The sequence below is a fragment of the Molossus molossus genome, unplaced genomic scaffold, assembly GCF_014108415.1.
Source record: "Molossus molossus isolate mMolMol1 unplaced genomic scaffold, mMolMol1.p scaffold_m16_p_12, whole genome shotgun sequence".
Classification (NCBI taxonomy): Eukaryota; Metazoa; Chordata; class Mammalia; order Chiroptera; family Molossidae; genus Molossus; species Molossus molossus.
In genome coordinates, this window is record NW_023425347.1 from 59,831,204 (window position 1) to 59,840,181 (window position 8,978).

At 44.8% G+C, this 8,978-nt stretch overlaps 1 protein-coding gene across 1 annotated transcript in view; it reads right to left on the minus strand.

Moving 5' to 3' along the window:
* Positions 1–1,624, minus strand: part of FGGY (FGGY carbohydrate kinase domain containing) — a 380,948-nt gene extending 379,324 nt beyond the window's left edge. The window contains exon 1 of the mRNA XM_036257128.1: positions 1,564–1,624. The gene's annotated coding sequence lies outside the window, so the exon portion shown is untranslated. The remainder of the gene's footprint in view (positions 1–1,563) is intronic.
* Positions 1,625–8,978: the final 7,354 nt, after the last annotated feature.

Genomic DNA, 8,978 nt, shown 5'->3' on the forward strand with positions numbered 1-8,978 from the left:
ATTTGTGCTTTTCTCTCAACTCCTGAGCATCTTCTGCATACCTTGCCACAGCACTAATCTCACTATCATATGATCTCCCTCATCAGACTAGTCAGAAGCAGACTGGATGAAAGCAGAGACCCAGTCTTGTTTTACTTTCCCAGAGTCCACCACAGTGCCAGACACACACCTGCCACAAGATTAGTGCCAACAACGAATGAAGTGAAGCACTGGTTTTGATGACCTCCTCTTACACCACCTGGGTTCATTTCATATCCCACCATATAAAAATATGGGCAGGTGAGAGGTGAAATGATCTCCACAGTGCACTCTGATAAAATAATGATATCAAATCCCCTGGGAAGGGGGGGGGGTCACACTCTGGCTGGGAGTTTAAGGGCAAGATTCATTACCTCAAATTGTTTTCAAACCCAGCTGGTAATTGACTGTGATCTGAAATCAGTGAAAGGTTAAGGAAAGGGAACCAGATTCCAGGAAAGGACAAGACCCACAGCAAAGATTAACATAGTCTGGAAGAAGGCCTAGTCTCCTCCCAAAAAACTTAATTTCATCTAGAGAGACACAGGCCTCCACCCTCTGGGTAATTCCCTTCTCCCAATACACATGTTCTGGCATCCAAATCCAGGCACAGAGGCTCCCAACCTTTCCTCCCCTGGAATCAATCTCCAGGCCCTTCTCACCCGCTCTGGTCTGCCCCCCCCCCCCCCCATCCCAATCATTCTTAATAACAGTCCTCTGAGCTGCCCACTAGGAGGTCCTCCTCATCTGGTCCCTCCCAGGGCCAGGCCAGTGGTCATCAGGTCAAGAGCCAAGCAGAGGACCTCATTAACAGGAGACTCCCAGAAGACGAGGAGGCAGTCACAAGGCTGAAAAACCCAGCTGGCAACTTCAAAAGTAAAAAATCAGGAGATGCACATGGTGGCTTATGGGAAATGAGGAAAAGCAAGGAAAACAAAGCAAAACTCTACCATCTAAATAACAGCCACATACTAAGAGAGGATTAGCAATTCAAAAGCATGATCACTTCCTCCCGCCAAACAAATCAAACAAATAATGTCTGGCTCTTCCATTTCTTGGTAATGACTGACACTTTAATTCAGGGCTGAAATGAGTTAAGTAAGACAAGTGAAGTGCTTCGGTGAAAAATAGCCAACGATTAAGGAAATTCATACTTTTGCATCTTGTACGTCCCTGAAAAGAAGGGAAATGAATAAATATGGAAAGATTCCCCCGAGGACTTACCTACCCAGGAAAACTAACCAAACAGCATTACACCGTTTACACTACACTGCACCTCAACATTATCACAAGCTGCTGAAAGCTTGCAAGTTACAAGCAGCACTGGCCTTCAAATGCCTTAGATAGCCAGAGTTGAATTCTAAGGCTCAAAAATGCCTGGGAACAGGTCCTACAATGCGGGACCGAGGGGCTGAAGGGAAGAGAGGAAGTGAACCTAGTTAACTGGACAGTGATGGCAGAGGACCTCGGGTTCCAGACATCTCAGGGGCAGCCCTGGGGATGCAGTAAAGGTCGACCCTCCCGCTGAGTGGCCGGACGCCTCACCCAGGAGAGGACACAGGGGACCAACAACGTCTCCGGAGCCAAGGCCCGGCTGGAATGAGACTCGAGCAGCCGGCGGAGAAAGAGGAAGAGGAGGTGGTGACCGCAGGAAAAGGGAGGGAGGCTTCAGACGGGTGCGCTCTCCGATTGGATAGCGTAGCGCTGCGCGTCTGCAAAACCTGGTGCACACGTGGGCCTGAGAGGAGGGTCACTTACTTGTCCAATCTGACACTACACTTTAGAGAGCGGGGCTCTGCAAGTTGCCAGGTGGAGCCGCACGACGGGACTGGGCGGTCCCCGGCGGCCACTGCGGCCCCGCCCCGCCCCGCCCCGCCCCCGGCCTGCCGCGGCCCCCGTAAAGTGCCCCCCGATTGGCCCTTTGAACAGGGCCGGATTGGCCTGTGCAGTCAGCTCGCCGCCTGGGGCGGGGCCAGCTGGTAGGTGCGCAACTGCGCTGGAGCAACTCCTGACCCGCGGTCCTTAAAGACACTACCGGGCTTCGTTCGCCCCAGCGGGGAACTTCCCGCTCTGGGGGCTCATTTCACGGAAGTCACCCACGCAAACTCTCCGTGTGTGTCACATGTGTGTCTTATAACCACTTCTCAACCCTTTATTGAACAACTTGGACTGTTGTAGGAAGATCTAAAATGATAATAAAAATATTTGTTGAATGTTTACTTCGTGCTAGGTCTTGTTCCTGATACTTTACATGAATTAACTCATCTAATCCTGCGGCCAACCCTCTGAAGTGGTGTCACAGTCTTTAAATCCACAAAATAGAATTGTCCCTGCCTTTAAGAAGTTACAATCTGGTACAATCTGGTCCAGCCGGTATGGCTCAGTGGTTGAGCATCATCTCCTGCACCAAGAGGTCGCTGGGTTCGATTCCCGGTCAGGACACATGCCCAGGTTGTGGGCCAGATCCCCAGTGGGAGGCATGCAGGAGGCGGTCAATGGATGTTCTCTGTCATGGATGTTTCTATCTCTCTCTCCCTCTCTCTACAATCAATAAAAAAGAAAAAGAAAAAGAAAAAAAGATACAATCTAGACACACCTACCTCATTTCATCCTCACAATCCTTGCCTTTCCAATAAGCTAGGCACACTTGGACCCCATCTTACAGATGCAGAGGGTCAGACACGTGTTCAGCCTGTACTGAAACACGCAGCTGGCTCGTGACCGGAAGGAGAATTCCAACCTGAGCTCTTATCTGAGCTGTGGCCTTCAAAAAGGCAAGTTCCCAGGCTGACGGGACTCAAGATTCAGAAGATAGCCTAGCAAATCGCTTAGTCCAAGCCCTTTGTTTTCCAAGAAAAGTTAACTGGTGCCCAGGGAAGGGAAGTATCTTTCCAAGGTCTCACCAGGTAGGAGAGGTAAGCCCAGGAAATAACAGCGATTTTATTGACCTGGCCTATGTGCCCTGTGCATTATAGTCACTGACTGCTACCCTCATAACCACCCCAGAGGTCAACAGATGCTCTCATCTCTTGTCTTACAGGTGAGGGCACTGGCTTGGTGAGACAGCGGCATCTGCTAGGAGTCCTGGTTCGGGATCATTTTCTTTCTTCTATGCAACGATTGTTCTCTTTCATTTCTAACAAATATCCAAAGACCAACCCTCTTTGGGAAGCTAGAAGGTACTGGAATCTGGTTACTTAGCACCTGTGTGAATTGTAGTGTGCAGCAGAAATAATGATAAGACCTCTTCATCTTACCTTTCCAGAGTATTGTGAAGAGCAAATGAAGTAATAGATATGGAAATGCTTTGTGAAGTGTTAGATGCCAAATACAGATAAGATGGTTTCCAGGTCTTCCTCAGTGTGCCCCAGGGATAAAATAAATGAAAAATGCTGGTTGCCTCAGTAACTATGGCAGGAGGTCTCATCTTGGCTAGATTTGAATTAATTCTGCCTGGTCTTTATGGATGTCTCTATTTCCAGGCTTTTTGTATTTAATTTTTTGTTTGTTTTCTCTAATTATCATACTATCAATAGTAGTAGTAGCAACAACAGCACAGGGGCTGGAGTGCCAGCAGCCAGCTTGGACCATAAGAGGACCTTGAAAATGAAAGGCACATGAGGCCTAGCCAGTGTGGCTCAGTGGATTGAGCGTCTTCCCATGGACTGAGAATTGTGGGCTCAACCCCCGTGTGGGGCATGCAGGAGGCAGCCGATTGATGTTTCTGTCTCACACTGATGTTTCTATCTCTCTCTCTAAAAAATCAATAAAAAAACAAATATTTTTAAAAATGGTACACAGAGTAAAACAATGATTGTGCTTTTGTAATGCAAAAACAACCATAGATAAGAGTAAGTGAGTGGGTCTGACTATGTTTCAATATAACTTTAGTTACAAAAGCACTCAATGGGCCATTGTGGCCCATGGACCTTCACTTGCCTAGCCTTAATTTATTAAATTCTGATGTTCCATCACAAAAGAGCATTGGAATTACATTGTAGAAGATAGGAGGATTGTGACAATGCAGTCATGCTCACACTGTTGACCAATATAAAGGCCAGTGCATGACAGTACAGTCTAAGAGAAAGATAACTAAACTGATGATCCTGAGATCTGGGCAGAGAGTTCCTATCTGCAACTGACACCAGCTCTATATTCTGGACTATCCCCAGTTGCCTCACTTTCCCTATATATTAGAAACAAATAGCAATGCAAATCTTATTTGTACTTTCCCACTTGTTATGGCTGCAGGGAGACTAATATGAGATTATATATATATATATATATATATATAATCATATTTCTGAAAATTATAAATGTTACATAACTATTTACATTACTTCACCTAGGGCAGGACTATATGGCCTTCACTATACCCTTCAGTACTCTGTGCTTTCTTCTATCATGGAACTCATAGAACGCATCCATCAAATGCCTAGTAATTATTAGTGCATCTGTTTTGCCCCTTTCCTCCTCCCCACTCTACTAGAAGGGTTATTGTGTTGCTCTAGATTAGAAGACTTTATTATTGGAAAGTCTAGACATTCACTCAGAGTTATAGCGGGGCAGCCTGGGATCATGCAGAGTCATTTTTCACTCGGCACATCACAAGTCACACAAGTGAAGCAGCACATCAGATCTGAGCTAAACAGAAAGAGCTGAGTTGTGAAACTCTGGAACCAGCTGAACTGCAAGTTTGTGTAATTTTCTCTCGGCTCGGAGACAGTTACATGCAACTCCAGGAGGCAGACAGGAGACCTGATGCTCTCTCTGATGACCCATGGAGGTCGTGTGGTTCTCTACCTCCATTCTCAGAAGGCTTTTCCTGCTCTAGCAACCTGCCCCCTCACCAGAGAAAAGACACAATTTCCCTGAGACTCTTAGAGTCATGGCACAGAAATAGGTATAGGGGTCCATTTATTCATGAATTCATTTATTCATTTGTACATTTATTTATTCATTCATTGAAAAAAGACTTACTGAGGGCCTACTGCTCTAGACACTAAAGAGATGGTGTTGAGAAGAACAAATATTGTTCATGTCCTTATGAAATTTACAGTCATGAAACAAACATTCAATAAATAAGCACACAGATATATAATTGATTCCATTGCAAGCAGGAAGGGAAATAGAATACTATGAGACAGAGAATATGATTTAGATTGAGGTGTAACTTAGATTGGTGATTTTGTGGAAACGGTTACTTTGAATACATTGTCTCAGTCTTCAATAACCCTGTGAAGTGGCTATTATCACAACCATTGTACAGATAGGGAAACTGAGGCTTAGGGAAATTAGGTGACAGGCCTACAGCTGCACTGTGAGTGAATTTAGAACCGGTTCTCTCCAGTATTCCACACTGCATAACACAAACCAGAAGGTGAGAATTTTCCCACCTCCCACCTCCCATCTCCTACTTTTGCTCATAATATGACTCTATCTACCTGGAAAGCCTCTCCCTCCATTTTTCTCTTATTGCCATCAGCATCTAGTCGAGCGCCTTCTTCTTCTGCAAAGTTCCCCCTTCTATCTGAGGCTTCCATACAGCTCCTTTCTTCCAGATTCCTGCACAATCATTCTCTGTTACTCATGTGGCACTGAACCTGGACACCTTGCAAAGTTAATTCTCTTTGGCATGATTGCCTGATGCCCTTGCCCACAGTCCTCTGAGCAGCACAAGGCCACGAGAGCCACTTCGACCTGGCTTCTTCTCCTAGTTCTGCTTGTTTGCTGAGTGACCTGGAGAACGTTTATTACCCTCTCTGTACTTCAGTTTCCTTGGAGAATATTTCTTTCTTGAGATATACCTTAAAACATGTATGCCAGTGCTGAACAGATAATTAGTGCTTCATACTTTTTAGTCATCTACCTGATTCCATTCCCTAGAAATGTGTCTTGTACTTTGCAATCTCAGCAACTAACACAGTAATAGCAGATATATAATTGGTAGGTATATAATGAGAGCCCTTACCTGCCTACTGGTCCCTCACTAACAAACTTTTCTTCTGTCTCTGTTCCTTTTTCCTTCCTTCCTTCCTTCCTTCCTTCCTTCCTTCCTTCCTTCCTTCCTTCCTTCCTTCCTTCCTTCCTTCCTTCTTTCCTTCCTTCCTTCCTTCCTTCCTCAACTCAGACTCCTTTCAGTCTCTCTTGAACTTGATCCCTGGCAGGAGCGGGTCCCCTGCAAGTACTCTCCTAGTCCTCCAAATCCACACTGTCATCTCAGGAGGAAAGTAACTGAAATAGTTCACTGGACCCTGACAGATGGTCAGTGAGGGGGAAACGTCAACTAGGAAGGCCGGCTGAGCTTCCCACCCTGACCAGCACCTAGAGCCGTCTTTTAGATAAAAAATAAGTTATTTGCTCAACTCTCATCTTTTAAAAATGCCAGTAGCTCATGTGCAAAGACGAAAAAGGTTTCAACTTACTTTATTACTTACCTGCTACTTCCTACTTGCCCTTCGCCTGCCTGCCTTCGTCTCTTCACTCAACAGACACCTGCTGAAGACAGAGCATTTGCTAAGTGCTAGGTCAGAGCTGGATGCTATGCCAAAAGCACAGATAAAGTGCTATAGGTACCCCAAGGCTGGTGAGAAAAAGAGAGGGTATGGAGTGCAAAGGGGAAGAAAAGACTGTGCTAACATTCACTGGGCACTGTGCTCACCACCTCACGTGCAATGTCTCAGTGATGTCTCTCAACCACCCACATCAAGCAGTAAGGATTACTGCTGAAGAAACTGAAGCTCACCATGGTGCAGCAACTTGCTCTAGGTCGTCTGTCACAAGACACCACATGTCAAACTGCCAAAGAGGGAGTTTCTGCTGAGAAACGAAGTGGGCAGAGATGCTCTAGTTGGATATGAAGACTTCAGATGAATGCACGTCCTGATAATCTTAATGGTTTCCACCTCTGGCACCTGTTTTCTCTTCTGGGTTTAAGCTGCTCACCCACTCCCCTGTTCCAAGACCTCACTCACCATCGAATCCAGTTCGACACCATCTGTATCTTTTTTCCCTAACACCACCCAAACTCAACTTCACAGCCTCTTGGCCATGAGTCATGTTAATAAAAGTGCAAACTATGTGATGAGCCATGACAACAATGTGCAACCCTAAACCCCAACATGCATTCTTCTGCAAGGAGGCAACAGGTGGAAGAGGAGAGTCCAGGGCCACGAGATGACAAGGCCAAAGGAACGGGAGACAGGTGGCCTGCTGGAAGTGCTTGTTCCAGCCCCTGGAGCCTGTGCGGTGTCTGGCCTTTGGCTGGAGGGACTGTGCCATGAACTTCTCCAGAATAATGTCATTTGGAAACCATTAGAGAACATTGGTTTAGGTAGTTTTCTGGCTAAACCCTATGGGAAGGTGCCTGCATGTCAAAGGAGAGGCTGAACGGACTTCCAGGTCTTCCAAGATTCCCCTGACCCCTGCCAAGTTGTACTTTTCTTCAGGATACCAGGTGAAGGGACAAACAAGGGCTACAATCCAGTCTTACTTTGCTAGCCCAACTCTGCACCTCTGACGCTGCTCCTGCCCCACCAGCCAGGGCAACATTTCCTAATTTTTGTAAAGTATAGAGTAAGATAGTGGTAGCTCTGTCCTCCTCCCTCCCAACAGCCATATACACACAAACACATACACACATAGAGTCATGCAAACATACCCACAGGCTCTTACACACTAGCTCAAGTACATACGCATAATTATACAAGCACACTGTAGACATATACACACTACACACAGACACATACATACATACACACACACAAACTCATATTATATACCACACATAAACAGACACACAAACTAAACCACAATATAGTGCACAGAAATATCCATGCAGACACAAATATAGTCACACAGAGGTATAGACACACAGACATTCAAACCACACAAATATATGTATATTCAAACACACACACACGCACACATATACATACAGTCCCATGTTCATATATACACTATACATATATAAGTAAACAAGCACACACACAGACACAGACACATAGGCATGCAGACCACCTGGATACAAACACACATGCAAACATACTTATACACAGACACACACAGACAAAAATATACAGATAGACACACACACATACATCTTAAATCAGATCAATTCTACCTTACAAATTTCATTAAAACAATTTTAAATGGTCCACTACTGAAAGAAATTAAATTTTTTTGTTTTTGAAGATTCATTTTTTATTTTTTAATTCCTGTATTGATTGCATACTCAAGTAGGATCAAACCATGTGGCAACCAACATGGCCAGCAATTGCTTTGGCCTCACAGTGTCCTTATAATGTCCTGGTGAGAGGAGCGTGAGGGTAGCTCCATGCTCTTATTTCTTGTAAAAAACGCTGGAAAAAGTTTTGATTGGCTCAAGGGCCCATCCCTAACTATGGGTTAGAAAGAGGTGAGCCTCTCCTGAACCAGAAGCATTGAATAGTGAGGGTCAGGGATACTTCCCCAAAGAGATACTAGACCGAAGAGGAACATATATTTCTTCCTCCCTTCTTCCAGAAAACCAAGTGCTATGCTCACAGGACAGGCTCTATGCTGGGGGCTGGGGACATACAGTAAAAAAAAAAAAAAAAATCACATTATTTCCCTCGAGAAACCCACTAGGAGCCTAGTGATGAAGATGGCATGTGCACAAAGAGTACAGGACACAGAAAAGTTAATAATCACAACATGAAAAGTTGACCAAATAAACTGCAGCAAAAGACACTGTTAAGAAAATAAATAGGCAAGGCACAGAGTGGAGAAAAATATTTATAAGACATATATCTGAAAACATTTTATGTACATAAAGAATGACTACAATGCAATAATAAAGAAACAAAAATACCACTTTTTAAAAAATGAACAAAAAAGCTTGAACAGATACTTCATAAAAGAAGACCCATGAATGGCCAATAAACCCATGAAATGGAGCTCAACATTGCTATTTATCAGAG